This window comes from Arctopsyche grandis, chromosome 8 (assembly GCF_051622035.1).
Source record: "Arctopsyche grandis isolate Sample6627 chromosome 8, ASM5162203v2, whole genome shotgun sequence".
NCBI lineage: Eukaryota > Metazoa > Arthropoda > Insecta > Trichoptera > Hydropsychidae > Arctopsyche > Arctopsyche grandis.
In genome coordinates, this window is record NC_135362.1 from 24,644,895 (window position 1) to 24,669,252 (window position 24,358).

Consider the following 24,358-nt stretch of genomic DNA (forward strand, 5'->3'; position numbering starts at 1 on the left):
TACAAATGTACATAATGTGAATATATGTACTTAACTCAACGTCATAATATAATATTGGAGATTCTATATATATATATATATATATATATATATATATATATATATATATATATATATATATATATATATATATATATATATATAAAAACTAACATGAAATAGATACGTAATTTATTATTTTTTCCATATTAAAAAAATAAAAAAAAAAATTTGGATGTGTACGAGTTTTCCGACATTTAAATTAACCCTACTATTTATGGATGCCAATGTTTTTACATACTGCAAAATAGGGATAGTGTTTGCGTCTTTTACGTACAGAATGTGTGTTTTTTTTGTGTGAGTATGCGCATTATGGTGGGCTTTTGAAAGTCAGAATCAATTTGGAAGTTGGGTTTTTTCACGGGGAAAAAATCAGTTCGCGATTTTATCGCGTACTTTCCCCTCATTTTTTTCATCGTGGAGGAAAAATCGTTTCAAAATAAATAGGAAATAGGATGGTCTTTTCTTTTGGTATTATGCTGCTCAAATCGATATTTTATTTTAATAATACATATGTACATATAGCAAAAATGCGTTTTTTAAAAAGCTGATTGTATTCGGAATAATACTTTGTTTAATGGTGAACAACTTTAAAAGAAATGAATATTTTTTCGTCAATTTTACTTCATCACAATTTTTTACTTTATCTATGTGTGTAGTAACAATAGATGAAGTTTTGTGATCATGCGAAAATTCGAACTCGAGATTTTGACTGATTCGAACTCAGAATCGATCACTGATCACGTTTTCATGATCTAGAAAAAATGTGTGTGTGTGTGTCTGTGTGTGTGTCTGTGTGGGTGTGTATTTTGGGGATATTTTTAACACCGTTAGTCCTATCGAACTAAAACTTAGTATCGGTTACTGAAATTCTTATCGACACGACGTAAATTTTTTTCAAATTTTTAAGTTGACCGGAAATGGTACCTCGCCTTATAGGTGTCCTCTTTTTTTAAGTTTTTGAATTCAATTATCTCCCAAACCACTAATTGAATCGGACTGAATTTTTTTTAAATATAATACAAATAATAATTTTTATAACCTCATATTTTTTAAATATTTCTATCTGAACCGGAAGCAGTACTTTTACTCTAGAGAATCGAAGTTTTTTATGTTTTTTTCAGAAACCTTTTGGTTTATTGAACTGAAATTTTATATCTAGAAGTTTAAGTTTAATACCAAGTTAATTATAAAATTTAGTTAGCATCCGTCAACCGGAAGTAGCAGTTTACTCTTGTTCGATTTTTCTTCCACTATTTTTTTCGACCCCTTAAACATGTGTGTTCGTCACAAAAAAATTCAAGTATAATTCTTGTTGCAATTTGATGATACTGAAAAAAAATTATTAAATTTTATAAACCGGAAGTGGAATTTTTTTCACTTAGAAATGTTGAAAATGTTGTGCCCACTACTCTGTCCACACCCCTGAACGTATTAAGCTGAAAATTTATATTTCTATCCTTTATGTACTAACTTAGATCTGGTAGGGTTTTGGTCAGAATTCGTAAACCGGAAGTAGTATTTTTTTTAAAAACAATATTTCATTATTTTATTTTGACCTTTAAAATTGTTTTAAGGTTCTTGATATTTAATGTGTATAATAAAAATAGTCATTTTAAGTAAAAATAAAAAAAAATTACTTAATTTAATGAACCGGAAGTGGGATTTTTTTCCTCGTAGAAAGGTCAAAAATGTTGTGCCCACTACTCTGTCCGCACCCCTGATCGTATTAATCTGAAAATTTATATTTCTATCCTTTATGTACTAACTTAGAGCTGGTAGGGTTTTGGTCAGAATTTGTAAACCGGAAGTAGATTTTTTTTTTAAAACAATATTTCATTATTTTATTTTGACGTTTAAAATTATTTTTATTTTCTTGATATTTAATGAGTATAATACTGATAGTGATTTTTAGTAATAAAAAAAATTTGAACAAAATCTAATAACCGGAAGTAGATCTTTTGTTTTGTGCAAGTTTCCATACATTTGCGCTCAATTTGTATCGCTATCATAGTCATCAGTTCAATATCGAATTTTGTTTTGTAACCTTCTTATATTCATCAAATACATAGATAAAGTCATGGGTTGGTCACACCCGAATTTTTTTTTTTTTGGAGGAAGGCCTATAAACAAAGACGCTAAAAAAACAAATTCAATAAAAAATAATTTCAATATGGGGAAAAATTTAACACGCTGGTCATTAAGAAAATAAAATATTTTTCAATGAGTATGGTAGTTAAATTTGACCATCAAGAAACTTATTGATTTTCCTCCAACGCAATGCATGCATCATCTGCAGTAGTTAATGAAACTATTTATAATAACATGGTAGAATATAACATATAATTTAACTTGTGAAGTATTGAATACTGTATTCAATAATATTATTAATCTTTTATTATATATACGATCTCAACGACATATTCGTCATATAATAAATTATAAATTCATAAAAAATTATATACATATTTTTTTATTTAAGTTTAAGTTTGGATCATGGTGGTATTACAGGAGTCCCTAATATAAGAAATCCCTGATATAATACGAGATACAAGAAAAATTAAAATATATACATACGTATATACGCAAACAAAATATTCATTTATACATAATCATAAAAAAACAATAGCATTATAATAATTGCAGATAAAGTAAAAATATAAAATAATAAAATAAAAAGTAGGGAATGTCTTGTATCTATAGCCAGCACCAATATTTAAGAAACAGCCACAAATACGAAACATACCTGCGAGGCCCAAATGGAAGAGAGACGATCAAAATTCCACTCATACATCACAATCAATTATGAAAATAATGATGAGCGCAGGCTACCAGACAAATAAGTTAAAATAATCTCCGATAAACTACGCTAACCGAGGTGGAGAATATCACATTCAGGCTCAGTAGCAACGATTTCATTGAGAAGTTGGATAGTTCTTGGAATAGGAACCATTTGATAAAGAACTGTACGAGCAGGAGGTACAACCATCAAATGATGATATCTTCCACAACACGCACATATTTATTATTAAAAAAATATTTCCAATAAGTCACAGTTATTTTTTTAAAATTCTGCTACAGTATATTTACTTTTCCAACCTATTCCTGCGAAAACCTCTGCTTTCAATAACTCGTCTCTTGTAAAGGCTATTCGGTTCCTTAATGTGATTGATGAGCATTTTGACCTGTTCAATTGTCATGTTGATGAGCTGGTTAGTTTCTTGAGATTCAATACGAGACTATTTGAATGAGATGAATGATTGGAATTTTTATTGCTTTTACTTTGTTATTTTCTTTCTATTTTTTTTTATAAAACTGGTGTGACGCTTTGGTGCAACCTGTCAGGTCACACTGGTCTTTTTATTGTTGTTATTATTATTTTAAAATAATAAATTAAATTAAATATTTTTAATTTTTTAATAACGCGCACTTGTATAACATTCGACATGGGTTTTGAAAATTCATATCAATTTATTATTTACGAATACTGGCCGTATATGTTATAAAGGGACAAAATGTAAATTTTAGTGCTAATTCGAGTAGAAATCGTCGTATAAAACAACCGGTCAAGCGCTCGTAAAGTTCAAGCGAACCTACGTATATAATACATACGTACATTTGTATACTCGGCGTTCGACTTTAATATGCAAAAATTTAATTTCATATTCATTTGAAAGCGAAAGGTGGAAATGGAATTAAATATATAGGGTTTTTAACGAATTTATATTGCCTATAGCTGAAATAACTTAAGTTGGATTGAATTACAGGGAATAAATTCTCCGTCAAAGTGAATTGGAAATTGAATGCCATATAAAGGAATAATTAAATATGATTTTTTATTAAATATGATTTTGTATTAAATATCATGGGAAGGAAGCATTTTCATATAAAGTAAAGCGCATGTCAAATGTCATGGGACTGTAGGGCGGTTGCGTCCTAGAATTTTACTAAGTTGGGAAAATTCCTCTCCCGTAGCGAGCAATTACCGACCGACAGACATCCACTTGACGAAGGATCTCGCCCAAGTGATTAATTTAACATTAGTGAACTTTTTGACAGTTATACGATGACGGCCTCCAAAAGGCACAATATTTTCCGTGTCAGATCGCGATTTTTTTATAACGTCTTTCCACAAACTTCTCCGACGTAATTTTCACGGAAACGGTATCGTCCGTGAGATTGATAAGGTCATTAAAAAAATATAAAGTTTCACGTCGAATTGTCATCGTTGCTCATTAAGATAAAGTCGGGACAAATTGGTTCGATTCAAACTTTTATATCAATCAGGATATACACGTCTATAAAATAGACAACAATGGACAACAACTAATCAAGTTTTTAAAAATACAAAAGACCTTTAGAACGTGACAGTACATATGTACATCTTTGATTTTAAGAACCATTTCACATATAATCCTGTATGCTCTTCAATATGAGCCTTCGAGTTTTTCCAAAATCACCTTAGGTTTTCAATTGGGTATTTCAAGATAGTATAACGTATGCGAAAAAAGAGCCGGGCGTTCTTAATTGGGCGTTTTGAGGATTATCTCCAGGCTTAAGTGCAAGTCGGCTAACAATGGAGACCCCCGAATGCACTTAGCGGCGATAACGGCACTTAGCCACTTCCCGCTAGAATTATCAGAACTGACAGCGCAGCGCGAGACTGTGGGACTGCATATCTGGTACGTGACTATAACAATAGGTAAACAAACGTGTCGAGGAAGATGCACTGAGCGACATGCATTTATAAGCAAGTACTCAAGGCATTCTGGACGGTGCACGGGCAGTGCGTGTATTTCCTTATCACCAAATAAATGCTGCGAAGCGACTTTGGCCTTTTAATTGGATCCTCCACCCACCCCTACGCAACAATAGTATACCAAATTTGGCAGTCCTAAGTCAAAAATTGTGCCCTTGAGTTTCGGATATACATATATTTTTTATCATGTAAATGATTGATGAATATTAGAACGTGAAATTATAACATTTTTGTGTTGTATTCATATAAGAACAAGGTAATATAATACTTAAATCAAGGTACATCCTTTATTTTAATATCCATTTCACATAGAATTATGTATGCTCTTCAATATGAGCTTTCGAGCTTTTCCGAAATCACCTTAGGTTTTCATTTGGATGTTTCAAGATAGTGTACCAAATTTGGCAGTCAAAAATTGTCAAAAATTGTGCCATTGAGTTTCGGATATACATATATGTATACATATTTTATCATGTAAATGATTGATGAATATTAGAACGTGGAATTATAATATTTTCGTGTTGTATTCATAGAAGAACAAGGTAACATAATACTTAAATAGAATCTTTCAAGAAATTTGCCTAACTAATGAACGCTTTGTTCGGAAAAACGTCAAGTCCGACAACTTTCAAGTGAAATCGTCGGAAATTCGATACCGATCGAAATATTCAAACAACAAACAATAAGTTAAAGCGAACCGTGAACCAGATTAGAGTACACATTGTTAACGGACCTGGTGGAAATCGGCGGAAAGTTTTTCCGAATAACGACGTGACAGCAAAACCGAAAAAGTTAATCTCGGAAAGAAACGGTTAAGTTCATATTGGCGAAAGTTTTTGATTAAGCCCGTTCCGCGTACGGGCAGGATGACTCCAACAGGATTAATTAACCTTTACGAGCACGTACATATGTACATATGAATAAATAAATAAAAAATACAAATGTATACAATATGTACATATGAATGTATATATGTGTGTGTGTGTGTAATATATTTTAGGTGTGATAAAAAAGGTGACTGTGCACGCGCGATTTATGGTCTCGGGATATTCCTTTATTTTTGTAAAGGTTTAGGGAAATTTATTATTCGCTGCAGGAAGGGCGAAAATGGATGGTTTAGTAGGGGTAAGAAAGTGGCGTTGCTTTCGTTGAAAAATCTCATATTTTATGCGCGATACACTAAGAGCAAATAGAGTGATAAAACACCCTGTATTTTCCCATCATCCTTCGGAAACATCACGTGTCATTGAGGATACGAATGTATGTATGTCGCAACAAAACGAGGTCAAGTAAACAATTTCCCACGCTTAAAACAACAATAATGAAAAAATAACGAACGTATGATCGAAAAGCACTATGCACTAAAGAAGTCAAACTTTAGTATGTAAATACACATTAGACATGGAAAAGGTAAGGGTTTGTGAGGTAATTCTCAAAAACTATCTATTGAATGTTTTTTTTTGTTACTATAAAGTTTGCATACATTCATAGATTATTCCATAAAAAGAAGATGAATTGATTTATGATAGTTTCTTCATTTGGTTTTAATTCCTTGGGATTTGTCCCAAATAGCCGGTTGACCCAAATTAACGTTTGTATTCATATACAGATACAGCTCAAGCCGACAACTGCATGTAAACAGCACTACGAAAAATACTCTTTAATACATTCTCTATGGACACATTCATATACATATTCTGTAATATGTAAGTGGCGTGTCGAAACAGCAGTAACTGATACGGTTCATATTGTAGCATATGCTAAAAGGAGCCGCCGTTATAATTGGTTTTCGAGGATTATCTCCAGGCTTAAGTGCTGTCGGATAACAATTTAGACCCCCGAATGAACTTAGTGGTCGGTAACGGCACCCAGCCACTTCCCGCTAAAGTTCTCAGAATTGACAGTGCGAAAGCGTGGGACTGCGTGCCGAGACTGTGGGACTACATATCTAGTACGTGACTATAACAATAGGTAAACAAACGCGTCGAGGATGATGCCGTGAGCGCCCTGCCTTTTATAAGAAGGTACTTAGGCCATTTTTTTTTTGTTTTTTAAATCAATATACACTCGCCATTACAGATTTGCTCCAATGCGAAGAATACATAAACAATCAGAAATACAGTAATACATACATATACAATCAGAATAAATAGCATATAACAATTAATCAGAAATAATAATCATAGAGACATCTATGGATTATTTTTAGATTTTTTTTTTCGTATACAATTTTTATACATATAATAAATACGAAATTATAGAGATGTCTATAGAGATATCTATAGATTTCAGATTACTGTGTATAATTATTACAAATTATACACAGGCAGATTTTGTGACAACAGGATTAGATCTAATACCAATTTTCAGGAACCGTTTCAGCAATGATCAGATAAAATTGGCAAACTCTGATAGAGAAACGATCGATTTGGAGTCACAAAACCCCCAAATCTAACCAGCAGTGGCGAGAACTCGAACCTTTGACCTCAGTGGTGCTAAATATATACGCTACCACTAAACCAAACTGCTGGCTATGGTACTTATGGGCTATGGTATATGGTACTTAGTCCAGAATAGGAAATCTGGATGGATCACTGGCAGTGCGTAGATCTCTTTAATCACCCAATAAATGCTGTAAAGCGACTTTGGCCTTTTATTTGGATCCTCCACCCAACCCTACGCAACAATATTATACACACATAATCTATCTAATAATGTAGTTCATAATCTATTCTAATAATACACTAGTACATGTGACCGAAACGTATCAAGCAGGACCGGTTTTCTCTGGCCACTGTGGACATGTTCAAACATGACGTAACGTTATAGGGGCGAGTGTACCCGTACTAACGAAAGTGCATATGCAAATATGAATATTTTCTGAAACGTCGATTTTGCCTTACAATCATCAAATACAAGCATACGGTGCCGAAAACGGGCGGTGCTGTATAACATGAATAGAAGTAGTCTTTTCGGTGCAATATTGTGTCGAGCTGTTGACGTACATTGCTGGATAATATAAACGTACCTTTAATCGGCATCAAAACTGAACTTAATCCACTTTACATATATATATTTATAATATAAATTACGCCCAATTTTTATATCAAGATAAAATTTTATATCAATTTTCTTTTACATTTTTCTATTTAAATGAATTCAAATTACACACAGACACGTACAATTTGACGCATCGCTAAGAATCTGCATTTAAATGAAAAATACGATAGCATTAGAGAAGGAGAGATAGCCGTGAAATATTTTCATATAAAACGTCGTCTGGGAAATGTTTGATTTTCACTTCGTATGAAGCGCTGAAGAGGAAAAGCGAGTCGGGACGACACGCGATATTTTCAATTTTATCGGAATTATATGTTTTCAATAGGTACGAGGAATTTTCCCCTTTTTTTCGTTATTATTTTTTATTGCCTCACATCAACGCCTCACCGAGTAAGAAAATACTCACTTCTCTTCACGGGATATTACGCTTACATATGTACATATATATGTACATATATTATCAAGTATATATCTAGAGGTGAACATTCACGTATGTGGATATTTATCTGCAATCGAGCCCAAAAATTAATTTTTCATAGCTGTTCCTTAATGACTTGTTATTGCTGTTGTCTTTTGAGGTCTCGAATTTTTCGCAAACTGAACCGAATATTATAATTACATTACATTAGCTCATTTTCAGTGGTATAAAATCATGTCCTTATAGCGTAAAGGTTATACTTAAAGAACCCAAATTTAAATCACATATCAACTAATTTGCCAAACCACTCATTGAAATGTCAACGGGAAAAATACTTGTAGAAAATAAAAGCAAAAGAAACTTACAATTGAGACAGAACATTGATTATACATTCATACATACATACATATATACAAACGTATGTATTATCATTTTTATAAGGCTATTCTTAGTTTCACTTGGCCTATTGGTCTGATTCGTATATTCTTTATTATTATTATTCGTATATTCTTCCAATATACGAATAATAATAAAATAGGTTTGAAACTTCGCCATTTTGCACGGTTTGGTCACGGCTAGAAATTTAAATCGCTGATTAGCAAACACGTATATATTTATTTTAATCAGCAGCATAGCTCAGTGGTTAGCGTGCAATACTTTCAACTTAGTGGTCACGGGTTAATTCCCGGGTCCAGTGCTGCTGGTCAGACCTTGGATATGTGACTCCAAGGTCGATCGCTTCCTATCAGAGTTTGCCAATTTATCCGATTTCATTGAAACGGTTCCATCAAATTGGCAACATTTTCCTATTCCTCGCAAAATTCAAGTTTATAGCATCTCGGATTCGCTGATTTATGCCAAATTTGTCCATAGTTGTCTCCACGACTATAAATCGATGTTTGTAATTGCCTTGAATAATACTTAAAATACTTAATACTTAAAATGTATGTTGAAAAATCTTCCCATGAACCTTAATGTAAAGCTTCTCGTTTGTTACGAATCGAAGAGGCAAATCTATTTTGTGTTCACGTTAAAAAACACACTCATATTTGATTGATCGCCGCATAGAATAGTGTCGAATGCGGGATCATTCATATTTTGCAATGGACATTGTGTGCAAGTTTTTTCGTGAATGGCAAAAAAGGGGGTATCATGTAAACAAGATGACCTATCACTTTCTACTATACTGTGCAAAATATAATGTAGGATTTTTCTAAATACATATGAATATTATTTGTACGTATACATGTGTGATGAAAGGTTGACTATGATCGATGTTAACATGTTTATCAATAGGCAGAGTTGTCTAAATTATATTATAATACATATGTATATTAACTCGCAAAAATCCAAACTCTTATTTTAAATATTAATTTTAATATACATATAAATCAAAATAACATGGTATTTATATTATAAAGTCTGTTGCTATTGAATTTAATTAGATTGATTATTGGTAAATATGAATAGAAAAATGTATCAATGAATTATATCAGTATTTTGTTCAATCATTTCAGTGTTTGAGGTTTAAAAATTAGTTTCAAATATAAAACTTGTGATGTTATCAAAATTGTATGTATTATAATAATATTTGCATTGAAAAGTTACTTGCGTATTGAATAGATGTTGATCAAATAATGAATATAAATATTATATGAGCAATAAATAGATTAAAGCCGACTGAAAGATTCCCTTTCGGACAAAACCGTTCAAACAAACAAACAAGATAAAACCTTTACCTTTCAAATAACCAAACCAGACGAAACCTTTATATTTCAAAATAACAAAATGGTTTTTAAAAATTTACACCAAATAGAACTTATCAAACTTAATCAATTTCATAATACAAAGAAACGCCGTAAGAGCCAATGATTCAACTTGTTTCTGTTTGATATTATGTAATTGTATATTTTATGCTTATAATGGAGTATTTAAAACAGCAGCGTGGACTAGTTTTTAATATATTATGCTTTCGAATGGCGTTGTCATGGTTCAATTTCTTTTGCCAGACCTTGATTTGTGCTCCAGGTCGAACATTTTTCTGATTTTTAGTGAAACGGTTCCCGTAAATAAGCATTTCCTTTCCAATTTCTCTTGCATATCTCAAGTTATTCAGCGTCTTGAGGTTTGCCAATTGGTCTATAATAAAATGCTGCAAAAATTTCTCCATAGATGTTACTGTGGATGATGTTTGTATAATTCGCATTGTATAAAAATGCTTTTGATTTTGACAATCGTTAGAGATCATCCATTGGTACATATAAATTGTACATTAAATGTTGTATTAATAATCTCGCTTGGCCGATTTTACTTAAAAAAATAAATTTAAATCAATTCATATTATGCTTCCGATAAAAAAATATTTTAATATCTACATACATATATTATATTTTGCTTTGCGTTTCATTATACAAGGTTTCAGAAACGAGATATTGTATTTTTGCCAATGGCGTATTCAAAGCCAAATATCAAATATACATATCTATATTATAATAACATAATATAATAATTGAAATCGTAAATCATCGTTTAATTATTTAATATGAAGATTAACCCTTGATTATACGGACGTCAAAATTCGTTGAATAATCTCGTTACTTGCGTAACTTTATTACGCGCGTTTGGTCGACGTTTGTGTACCGTTCGAATTTATTTATTTTAAACATTACATAAAATAAATTCATCTCAATTTCAGAAATTTACTCGTAATTAGATTGCTTCGGATTCGACAAATATTTATCGTGAGATTACTGTGTTAAAGATTAATCAAAACGAAAATTAGACTAATTGACTTTTTTGAAACAATACAATAATATTATACAAATTTTGACATAATTTATATTTATTGTATGTATGCATATTACGAGAGGTAAACAAGTACCTTCATCTATATACATATATATATATAAAATGAATGTCTGTCTGTGTGTCTCGTATAGGCTCCTAAACCACTGATCCGATTACGATAGAACTTTCAAGATTTGTTGTATGCATATCCGGGAAGATTACTTTGAAATAAAATACGGGAAAAAACCTCGTATTAACAATATTCGTAATAACGATTTTACTGATGCGAAAGTAAAGCTATCCTCCCGCCTTCAACGCATCACGCCGCGAGTGTAACAATAATCGCGCCGCGCCTACCTCGCACTCGAATGTGCTGACCATTCAGGGCTGAACCACAAACACACAGCGGATGGCCCACGTCAACAACTTCGGAACTTATCGAATCTTGCCTTATTAAACTCGCCTGAAAGATCCAACTCAATTTTAATAATTGCATCTGTGCACATCGAAAGGTTACCCGTCATCTGATGTGCAATCTATCATTCGAGAAGATGAGAAATGCATTTAAAGCAGCCGTCCGTTAGAATTGCATTTAAAGCAGCCGTCCGTTAATCTGTCGTTCAATTTGTCTGGCGATTTTAGAGCGGATGCACCGCATCCGTTACATCTATATGTACATATTTCAATTATTGATTTTGACGAAGCTTCCAGAGGGTAAATTCCCGGTACTTGTACCGTGGATGAACTTACAACATCTCAATCTACTGAGGCTAAATATTAATGAGTATAAGTTTGAGGCTTGGATTTAATATGCACAGTTCGGAATGTTTTTCGAAAGGAAGTGGGTATTTGCGAGTATCAATCCATGAGAAAGTCGTGAACAAAAAGCGAATGGAGGGATTTCAGTTTGTCCCGTAACTGCGTGGGTGGATATCATAAAATCGGCTCGCGTACGGTTCGGGAAAGGATGGAGATGGGGGAGGCTGAGTGGGTGGGGTGGGGGGTTGGAAGGTGGAATGTGGGTGGGAAAGGACGCCTCCTTTATGTCAATTTAGCATCGGTGCAAACGAAACCGACGCCCGGTAATACCCAAGGATCAAGCTTTCTTATGAAAGCTCTATTTCCAATACGAGCCAAGGCAAGCTTACGACGAGACAGTGTCAGGTCGCGAAGCTTTGCGAAGATCTCTCGATATTTTATTTTTAATTTCGAACGAGTCTACATATATGTGCGAGAAATGAAAAATATGTTTCAATATACTATCAGAATGATGTTGAAATAAAAAGGGGGGGGGGGTTGGATTATAAATTCAGGATTATATTCTCGCTTTGCAATTTTACTTGTTAAATAGAGCATGATGTTTTGAAACAATTTTCAGTCAAATCGTAGTGTTGGGTCGAAGTTATGCGATAAATGTGTGAAGTCTCGTAAATGGCCGTAATTAAGCCAAGCCGTTGTTAATTGCAATTCCATGTGTACTTATAGAAAAAGTACAAGAAAATTGTGCAATGATAAAACATATTTCATCAAATTTTAAATGCAATACACATTGAAAGAGTTTTCAAATGATAATATTTGTCTGATAGCCTGCGCCTATCATTATTTTCATAATTAAATGTGATGTATGAGTGGAATTTTGATCTTATCACTTTAATTTGGGACTCTCAGGGATGCTTTGTATTTGCGTCTGGTTCTTATACATATGTATATTAGTGCTGGCTATAATTTTTGTAATTAATTGTCCAGGAAAGCGCATTGGGGTCTTTCTGTCAAGCCTTCCTGGTATGTACATATCTATGTAAAAATAAAATAAATAAAAATAAGTGCAAGACATTCCTTACTTTGTATTTTATTATTTTATATATTTTTTACTTTATCTGCTATTATTCTAATGCAATTGTTTCTTATGATTATGTATAAATGTATTTCTTGTTTGTGTATATATTTTTATTTTTCTCACTCTCTCTATTTTTTCAACCATTGTGGCGCATTAGCGACTCTTTTAATGCCACAATGGTTTAAACTTAAACTTAAATAAATAATACGTTTATAATTTAGTATGAATTTATAATTTATTATATGACGAATATGTCTTTGAGATCGTCTATACATATAATAAAAGAATAATAATATTACTGAATACACTATTCAATATTTCACAAGTTAAATTATGTTATATTCTTCCATCATATTACATATATATAAATAGACTGCAGATGATGTATGCAATATTTTGGTGAAAAATCAACAATTTTCTTGATAATAAAATTTAAATACCATAATCATTGAAAAATATTTAATTTTCTTAATAATAAATAAATGTATTATATAAACATATTTAAATTTTTATTGTTTTTTTATTTTCTTCTTAATTTTTTTTCTTAAAATATTTTGGGTAGCATGTGAATGTTTGTTTAAAAAAATGAAATGCGTTTTTATATATTTTTTATGTAGGATTGTATGTTTATATAAAATGTATATTATTTATGTGTTATCTGGGCACAGTATCATATTGGGGTCATCTGTGAAGACACTGGTATATGTTTATTAAAATAATAAAATAAAAAATATGAAAAGCTTTAAATGTTTTTAATATGTATTTCATATATATGTATTTATTCATTATTTTGCATTAACATAAGCCCGGACGAATCTCCCAGTTACAATGCACAAAGCAATATGAATAAAAAATTTATAATAATATTTTAAGAGAGTTTTCAAATGATATATAGTATTCTTTTATTATTTCTGATTTATTCCATACATAATTTGAAGCAGAATTTGAATTTGTAAATGGCGTTTAAAAGAAGTGAGATTTATTGAGTATAACTTTATAAAGAATAAATACTTTTTAGACAACAAAAAAAATACTATTCGAAACAGAATCCATTATCCATAATAGCCAACAATCGAACGGACCAAGTTCGGAAAGCTTTGTTTTAGAACGTATCACGTGACTTGAATAAATTCAATACACATCGCCATTTAAGAAGAGTCCTTTTCCCTTCACATATAATAAATACGTACACGTACATAATATTTTATTTCGCTCGAGAAACGCCCTCGAAACATTCGCAATGACGTTTTTATTCAGACGCGTCGTTGAAAATTTCAGAAACAATGTCTATTCCAATTTACCTCCGGAACTAATATAAAAAAACAGTGACGTGTTAACTGAGCGAATTTGACGATTGAAAATGAGGTAGATGTGTTCTGAATATTGAATGCGAAATGGGAAAATGCTCGATGGTAAAAGTACACGTAAAAATGTCAACGTAGCTTAGAAACCATTTTGATGTATACATATTTTTATAATATGAATGAGTTTTGATTTTCAGTGTTTTATGTTCTGAATGCAAATCATTTATTCATTAGGAAATAAAAACAACACGCCGTTTAATTTGAAATTATATACAAAGGAAATTTTGATATTACATATATGAATGAAATTCTAAGCTGATTGGAGTTTGATCAGAATGGGTGATATCAAACTCTGATTATAAAACTAGCTTTTGAGCTTTCGAGCTTTCAGTACGGTGTTAGACGAAAGCTGGTCGCTTTCTAGTAATCCAGTTCAATTAAACTCAAATTTTAGTTGAAATATAATATATATGTATATGTATATCATATTTCAATCGTTGTATTAGTTGGTATCCTATTTAACGTAATGGATATGTTTGTATTGTATAATTATATTACTTTCATTAGTCTCAAGTGGTATTTTAATTTCTGATTTATTTCTCATCCTTTGATTATATAATATATTACATACATATATTATAACGATGTTCACCATATCCGACAGGGAGTGCTAAAATTTTGTACATTCAATGAATAATTGAATACATTAAAATAATATTTCAGTTGAAACTTTCACAAAGTTTTTGAATAAAGGCTATATAAGGTATATTAGTCAGGCTGAGGTTATTACTGTTGAAAAATCAATATATTATGTATATTATACGCGCATGTTATAATAGTCACAGGTATTTCATATGTGTGCATATGTACATACAAATATTTATATATTTTTATAGTATTTTGCTCACGTACTAGTTTTCACAAATAGGTTTTTTATATTAAAATTAATTTGATTACAAAAAAAATATAGTATAAATACGTCCAATTGATTACAGTCATCTTATTAGTAAGTAAACTTTAAATTTCGATTCTTATTGGTCGAAATGATTTATTACGAACTTTATTTAAACACTTCAAAGCTGACCAATAGGTATCGCATATTTTTCTCTCCACTGTCAAAAATCGTGAAATAAACGCATTTACCTTAAATTTACGCATTATATTAAATGCATTTACTTATTTTATTAATATTACAAATCCATTGCATTTTTACGATATCGTCAAAAATATCTGCCAATTTTGTGAAATATACAAAAACTGTTTAGCTAATATGTATGTATATTTAACTCTTTATATAATTTTTTAATGAATTAAACATGCATGTGGGGTACTGTGAAAAAGTTACTTTTATAACTTGCTAGCTATGTAACCTGTGAACTTAAGTAGAGACGGCGAGAAAACGCATCTGTTAGCTAGCTGTCATCACGTCGATCTGACAGCTGATTTTGTAAATTATTAAATATTTATAGCTTTATATGAGATGAGAGTAAATGAAAGTAATAAAAGTAACTTTTACCACTGTTTAAGTAGGTTGTGAAGGGGCGGTAGAAAGCCGCGTTTGGATAAATAGCTGTCATCGATCTGACACAAGATTCCAATGTAATTTTTAACGAGTTCGTTAATGATTAAACTCCTCTAACTTCATGTAGGAGAAATTAGTTCACTTCAATGTTAGCTAACCCCCATAAGTAGTTCAAAATCAAATCAAAAATTTTTGACCGGCAGGAATGTCATAGAACTAACAGAATGAAGATAGTAAAAAGCTTTAAGTAACTCGAAAATTTAATTCACCTTCTGAATTCTAATTAAACTCGTCAACACGCCTCGTCTATTCCGAAAAAAATTACTAGATTAATTCGCACGGTACGTGATTCGTTAAATATTTCCATTCGAATACAAGAAGTATACGAATCTGTAAGTCAAATCCCGTGGGATCTCTTCACGAGTGCCGAAATACGAAAAGTTTTTGCGAGCTTTTGACGCGAGGTCTAATTAGTCCAACTTGGCCACAGAGATGTCCTTAAGGCCGAACTTTTATTACGTAAAATTAAGTTAAATATTAACACCCGTGGGGAGGTGAAACCAATTTCGAGACATTTTTCGTTAATAAATAGCGTGTCCGGGAATGCGTTCGTAATGTGGAGAAATGCCCGGGGATAAATAAAGGGATCATGGAATGAAAGCTCGACCGTATATCATTAATGAAGCGTTCGGAAATATTGACGACCTTATATATGTATGATATATATAGGGGTCAATATGTAATAAAGGGGAATGAAAGAAAAGGAAAAGCCAATACCAACAATGGGATCCGATTATATTGTGTTTGAGAAGTCGATTTATTTATTCAAATCAAATAGGACTTTGTTTTCGACGTTGGAAAAATACGCGAAGTCGGTTTATTAAAGCAATAGCGGTCCATTTAATACAATTCAGTGTTTTTTAAAGTGAAGTAAAACTTCTTTATAAAGTTGAATTATTCGTTGCAATACCAAAAATATGGAATACATCTCCACAGCATACATACATATATGTAGATCACTGGTTAAGCAATTGTTTAGGAGTACAAAGATTTCTGGGTTGGAATCCCGGCATTTATTAGCTTTTCTTGGTGATACGTCTATTACTGTTGGTAATATCTGAATGGTTATTAAAATCAGATCGACCAAATCCCGTTAAACTTTTCCAAATTATCTTACTGTGAAAAATGCCATCCCCTTTCTTTCTCGGACATTCGACTAATTCGAATTTGTTGATAATTTGCAAGCATAATTTTTTTAATTTTCCCGTAATTATTTTGAAAAAAAAGTCATTGAGAGCTACTGTGTGTATAAAGCTTTAATTTGAACGAAAAAAAATACCCAAATATTGACAAACTTCATGAAATATAAAGAATCCAAAATGACCTATTTTAACGCAAAATGTCATGTCTTACGTCAAAACAGTTCATTTTGGCCTCCTTATATATCTTTAAATTCAGATTTTTTTGTGTTAAGATTAAAGGTAATATACTCAAGGAAGCTTTAAATGACTTTTATTTTCGAAATAATCCCAGAAACATTAAAAAAATTACGATTTTCTGAAAATAACGCTTCATCCATTCAAACACCCTTTGCAAGCGCGGCACGCTTTGTATTTATTACTTTGCCATTGTGACATTACAGAGTAGTTCACAGTCTTCACTATGACTAAACAAAAAAAGAAGTATACAATAAGATGAAAATAAAATAAAACATAATTAAAAACAAAATACGTATAAATATTAAAAAAATTTAACAATAGAACATGTTACGATCCCAAATTAAACTATCCCTCAACCACATCAGTATATTTTAAATTTAACAGATCCAAATTTACAGAAATTCGGTTGAGGAGCTTGTGTGGGGACTTGAGAGCAAAACGACGACTTATCATATCATAATCGACCCAAATAGATTAAAGTACGTGGACTAAGTGTACCTTTTTTTAAAGACACTAAAAAAATCAAATATATGAAAAAAAATCAACATTTTTGATGAGATAAATCGATTGGTTGGACATCAAATAATAAACACCTCAAATAAAGGTACAGGACATTGTTTAGAATTAATATTTTTTTTATTTAACGTTCCTTTGATACGGCACTTTTTTTCACTTGGTCCATCGATGAAAATCCAAAATTCTAATTTTAGTAATTTTATTATATTACTATATTTTGTGACTATATTTGTGAATATATTTGTGACTATATTATATGACTATATTTTGTAGGAACACAAAAACCCTTCGCCCCACAGATTGGAAACTGCTGATGGATCGAAACACTACACATCTAACGAGGAATAAGTAGCGTTGCAACTTGCATCCGAGAACTCTTCGAAGTATAATATGCTCGTATATAGTATGTATGTAAGTGACATGTGCAAGCTGTCATCGGCGAGCAAACGGAGCAGACTTGCTCGGCTCTTATCGCCAGCATAAAGGAGGGTTTTTACGAGTCGACGGGAGGATTTAATTAAAATCTTCGTGTGGCGCAATTTCCTCGAAAGCCTCGTCGTCGTAAACGGAAAATGAAAAATTGTACGCCACCTATTATATTATGGATAGGTTGCACTTTGGGGTATGCATAATGAGTCGCTGCTTGGTTTTCGTGTTTTGTTTATGTATGTACAATATATTATATCGTTTGCAAAAAATGAAAATTCAGATGTAGATTTTTTTTGAAATATGTCTTCGTGAGCACACATATTAGCCGGTATATGAAAAAGAGTAGCCTGAGATTTTCTCTCGCATGGAAACCGTATAAAACTGAACAGCTATAGTAAATAAGATTGAATATGATATTTTACAGCTCAGTGAGCGTAGGTTATCGGATATTATTTTAACCTATTTGTCTGGTAGCCTTCGCTCATCATTATTTGAATGTGATGTATGAGTAGAATTTTGATTTTCTCTCTTCCATTTGGGCCTCGCAGGGATGTTTTGTAGTTGCGGCTGGTTTTTATATATTTGTGCTGGCTATATGTAGGTGGGAGACATTCCCTACTTTGTATTTAATCATTCGATAGTTTTACTATATCTGCTATTATTATAATACTATTGTTTTTTTATGTTTATGTATAAATTAATTTTTGTTTGTTTATACATGTACATATATCTTTTTATTTTTCTCATCTCTCTGTATTTTTTCGACCATTGTGGCGCATTAGGGACTCCTGCAATGCCACAATGGTCCAAACTTAAACTTAAAATAATAATTTATAATATATTAAATAAATAAATTGATTTATTTTAAATATACATATAAAAAAAATATCGAATAGAAATTCGATTTACAGCTCGTTGTTTCTCATTGAATAAAAAAACGATGACTTTTGAAATTTTTTGAAGTAATTGTTTAATAAAATACGCCAGTTTAATTTATTATATTATATTATTACGAGTAGAGTTATCTCGAAACTCGTAATGCTAAGAGGGTCAATGGGGTAAAGCAGAGCAGCTTCCCATTCCTTTAACCCCCCCCCCCTCTCCCTTCTTATTATCATATTTTACGGATCAAACGAGACTTTCGAGAAGTCGGTTAAGGTCGTTCTGTACTCGCAATTTGATTTTAACAATCCGTTTTGAGAAATAATGTGGGTCGAGTGAGAGATATACCTAATACAATACGCACACATACCGTTTCATTCAACTTTTTCATATTAAATAGGTAGTACATTTTATTCATATTCAAATAATAAGATATGGGAAGTAAAAGATCTTCATTGACTTAATTAATAATTACTTTTTTAATATATAAAATCGAAATACCGCGTTAAGCAGCTTAACACTTTATGAGCCAGAGAGATAGAGTCATACTATGCTGTATTATATTTCTATTAATTTTATACTGCAAATTATGATCAATGAACAAATTATGATCAATGAACAAATTATGATCAATTGCAATGATTCATTTAAAACCGCGTTCATTTAGTGCGGATAAATATTTACCATAAATTCAATTGGATATATGTATGTGTGTATTTGCATAATATTTGTACTGATTCTAAACAAACGTATGCAGCCTCGGCTGAATTCAAATATTGGTCGTAAACATTTATATTGGATGCGATCGATCGTTTCAGTCAAATGAAATATTGATATATAAGAATGGAAAAGCAAATTCAATACACACATAAGATATAGGGTGAAAAATATAAAGTTATAGGCGTTTAAGTAATTAAAATCTGACAAAACGCGTAGGGGTGGAAATTTAAACAAACAAGCTCTTGGCAAAGAATTGTAAAGAGCTTGTCACCCTCTCCAAAATTTTCGAATTTTTAAACATGTCTATGAATACTATATTTCACTATCGACCAAGGGGAAACAATTGAAATCTCTATTGGGGGCCAACCTCGCAAAATGGCAAAGTTTCAAAGCGATCGGAAGAGTTTTAGGAGGTTTGTCTAAAACAATCGAAAAGTGAAACTAAGATAAACCTTGTAATTATGTATATTGATGACCAAACTGAGCAAAATGGCAAAGTATGAAAACGATTGGATAAGAGCCCAATTTTTTTTTTGACTAGTGATCGTAAGTGAAAGTAAGAAGAGGTTTTTTAAAATACAAAAGTTTCAATTTACAAATCAATGATTCGAGAGAGATGGTTTCGTCGATAATTAAAGTTGTTGAAAGTTTTATCTACCCAAACCATTGAAAATGAAGATAAACTAGAAGTTAATCAGTAGTTAGTGTGTAATGTTTCATTGGTGGTCATGAGATCAATCCCTGGCCCGTTGTTGCTGGCCAGACCTTAGATATGTGACTCCAGGTCACGATATGTGATGGTTTCCTACCAGAGTTTGCTAATTTATCTGATTTTAATTCACCCATTATTTCTCCTAATTTTCGAGTTTTTAGCATCTCGAATTTCACTAATTCGTATAAAAATGTATCAAATTTGTATATAAAAAAATGCATATAAAAAAAAGCTCCTAAAATGGAAGTTTATCAAAAATTTATCCATAGATGTTTCTGTGATGCTTTGTTAAAATTATTCTAAAAAATTGTACATCGATGTTTGTATTTGGCGCATTGGGGCTTACTCGTTAGGCCTTCCTGGTATATACATACATCACATATGTAAAAGTAATAAAACTGCTACCGAACTCTCTTCCGACTACCAAAGAGTTGCAGATGCTTGTAGAAGGGCACGTGCCTCACTTTGAGGCCATTCTCAGGATGAGAGTGGCCTCCCTACGTCGTCCTGTATTTATATAAGCACTTATATAAGAAAGCTGGGGGTGCTCATGTATAATGCCCTACCTGAGTGCTTCAGGTCTGCTAAGACCATGGATGCATTCTTGCGAGGTGCGAAGAGACACCTTTGTGAGGGACAGTACATATAATTTAATTATAAATTTTAGAGTTAAGTAATTAATATGTATTTTTATATAAGTTTGATAGCTAAGATAATATATAAATAAATAAATAAATATCGTCAATGTTTGCTTGCCGCTGCGTCTTCTCATTTCCGCTCATCTATGTATGTTCGATGGGTTCTTCATCGACCTCTTTAATAATAATCGGAAAGTAATTTAAAAAATTAGAATCTGATTGACGACACCTGATTCGATATCCGATATAATCACGAAGCATTTAATCTAACATTATTATTATATTCGGAAAATAATTAAAACAATTTAAAACCTGTTTCCAAATTCGATTCACTCACCGAATATTCAATCGAGTATCGAGTATTCACCAAGTATTCAATCGAATATCGAGTCAAATTGACTCGATATTCGATTTAAATGTGGAGTGTTTTATCAACCATTATTGCTTTTTACTTACCTCTTATTAAGTTCACATGGTTTTCGTGTTAGTGGTCATTTTTTATATCTCTTATCCGATCGTTTTCATACTTTGCCATATTGCTCATTTTGGACATCAATATACGTTAATGTATCGTCTGCCATTACGTTGGAGATAAAATATCGTATACAATGCGTATCAAATATTCAGAATCTCGGGTACGGTGACGTCTATGACGGTACGGCAAGCTACCATAATCTATCTTCAACCTTTTCGCCTTGATATGGCGATATCAGATTTTAATTGTTTAAACGCCTATAATTCACTCTATATTTTATAAAATTTGCTCTATAGGTTCTGGCTATCTCTAATATTTATAGTTTTAACTCTCATATGTATATATAAATTTCAAATTTGGCGTCTAGCTTCATGTAATGTAATACACGATATATATTGATTTATGGCCAAATATGTCAGATCTGACATTTTACGGCTAAAAGTATATCTCTTCGCGGAGTTTTTTTCTGCGAGATAAGTATTCAATAAGAAGTTATGTTGTATATAATTGTTAATATGATTTACAATAAGCTTACATACATTTAGTTTTTTACAATAAGCTTATTTTATTTTTTTTCGGACTTTTTGTGGCTGGACCTTTAACCGGTTGGACGATTTTCGGTCGGACTTTTTATCATCTGGGTTTTTTATCGTCTGGATCACTTATCAGGTGGACATTATATCGGGTGGATCTTCTTTCGTGGTAACTTTGTCGTTGGATCTTATAATCATTGGACCTTATGTCGTGATACGGTTATCTATATATTATTTTTATGGACGGTGGGGATTGCACTGTTCTCCCTATCGTCTGGAATAAAAAAGTAATTATTGTTATTTTAATATTATTATAGAAGGTTTATACATCTAGTATGTATTTATTCAATCTAGTTTTGAATTGCAAATCTTTGAAAGACATGATGATTTTTTTACATAAAAATAATTCATAGCAAAGAACAACACAGCAGCGGCCATTTTAACGTATCTATTTAATACAATACAATACATTCTAGTAAACATTACTATTGTCTTTTCATTTGCACGAGGCGAGCTTTTATGCTTATTGAACAAGCTATGTATATATAGCTTTTGTCGAAATGCAACGATACGAATTACGTTCTGTGCGATACGTCAAGATTTAATCGCGCCGTATGTCGACGAGCTCGTTATATCCGATGTACGTCAAAGCGTAACATCGCGTTTATATTACTTATGTATGTATGTGTGTGTCTATGTGGATGTACATACGTACATACGTAATATTATATTCGCAAAATGACGCAATTCATCTGAAAAATCTCATTTTTACGAGAAACGGATCCGGCGAATCGTAAAATGCGACAGAATAAAAGAAACGGAAGAAAATGTGCTACTACTACCCGAAAAAAAAACACGCTCCGCACACCACCCGTACGAAGAGGAAGATATTTATTTTATTTTTACGATGGTACGTGTTAAAAATACGCGAAACACATTTTGAGAATGTCGTTACGGTGGAAATTTAGAACGGTGCGTGATGACTGCGAGCTCGGAAGCTGGGGGTCAAGATTAAATTTACGCGCGAATTTTTTTGCATTTTGAATTTTTGCGGTCGTTGAAAAATCGGAATGAAACATGAATCCCCTTAAATCAAATTTATTTCATTTTACTTTTACAAAATTCACGCCGTAGTGAATGTATGTATGACGTAGTGCAAAGTCAGTCACACTTGTAACCAAGTGTACGCATTCGTGCACTCGATATACCTATGTATATATCTCAGGAAGGCCTAACAAGTAAACTTCAATGCGCTTTCCTCGTCAATTATAAAAAAATCATGGAGCAATTTTACAGAGCATCATAGAGACATATATGGATAAATTTGCCAAATTTTATAATGATCAGCAAATTCAAGTTGCTGAAAACTCGAATTTCGCGAGAAATAGGACAAGGTTGCAACTTGTCGGAACCGTTTCTATGAAATCAGATAAATTGGCAAGCTGTGATAGGAAACGAACGACCTGGAGTCACATATCCAAGGTCTGGCCAGCAACAACAGACCAGGAATTAAACCCATGATCACTCTATTGAAAGCATTACACGCTGACCACTGATCTATGCTGCTGGTTATGATATTTTATTTTTTACATAGATATATACCAGGAAGGCTTGACAAGAAGAAACCAAAATACCTTCCTGGACAATTAATGACAAACAATGCCCTATTTTATAACTACATAAATCACTGTATTTCCAGAAGCTGAAGAACACGAAATAACAATTAATTAATTAATTAATTACAGAATAAATCCATTGAGACATCTATGGATTTAGATTTTGTACATAATTTTTACAAATTATACACACAATAAATACAGAAGATTTGTGATAACAGGAAAGATGATTTTTTGCCAAATTTAAGGAACCGTTTCAACAATGATCAGATAAAATTGGCAGACTCTGATAAGAAACGATCGATTTGGAGTCACAAATACCCCCAAATCTAACAATCAGTATGGCGGATCGAACCCACTGATCACTTGGTGATAAAGATACACGCTACCATTAAGCCATACTGCTGGCTAGATATGATATGAGCACCGCTTAAATAATATCGAATAATCAGTGTCATGTTAGTTGACAGCCTGTGCATGCGCATTTACGGTGTAGCGTCTGTATGAACAATCAGATGTGTGACGAAACAAATGTTTTATTTAAAAGATTATTTCATAGCGATAGTTATTCAATAAAAAACTTGGCGTACTGTCTAATGGCATTACTATTGAGCTTTTTTACTGCATTTTTTATTTACAATTTTTGATTTTTTCTCAGCCAACAGCTTAGCT

General features: G+C 32.0%; 1 protein-coding gene across 1 annotated transcript in view; it reads right to left on the bottom strand.

Annotated features, from left to right (window-relative positions):
- LOC143915891 (monocarboxylate transporter 2-like) overlaps window positions 1–24,358 on the bottom strand; it is a 258,485-nt gene that overhangs the window by 104,534 nt on the left and 129,593 nt on the right. The window lies entirely within an intron of this gene.